We start from the raw sequence: 291 nt of genomic DNA, 5'->3' as shown, positions 1-291 counted from the left end.
CCTCCTCCTCCTCCTCCTCCTCCTCTTCTTCTTCTCTTCCTTCTGGGTCTGGAACCCAGGAGCATTTGACCTCCGAGCTACACCCCCTGCCCTATTTTTTATTCTTTATTTTGAAACCGGGTCTCACTAAGTTGCAGAGGGCCTCACTAAGAAGCTGAGGCTGTCCGCGAACTGCGATCCTCCAGTCTCAGCCTCCGGAATGCTGGGATTACAAGCGCCACCACGCCCCCCCCACACGTCTTCGTCGTTGTCGTCGTCGTCCTCCTCCTCCTCCTTCTTCCTCTCTCTCTC

The sequence above is a fragment of the Muscardinus avellanarius genome, assembly GCF_963383645.1.
Source record: "Muscardinus avellanarius genome assembly, chromosome: 3".
In the NCBI taxonomy this organism is placed as follows: Eukaryota; Metazoa; Chordata; class Mammalia; order Rodentia; family Gliridae; genus Muscardinus; species Muscardinus avellanarius.
This window is presented reverse-complemented; position numbering follows the sequence as displayed.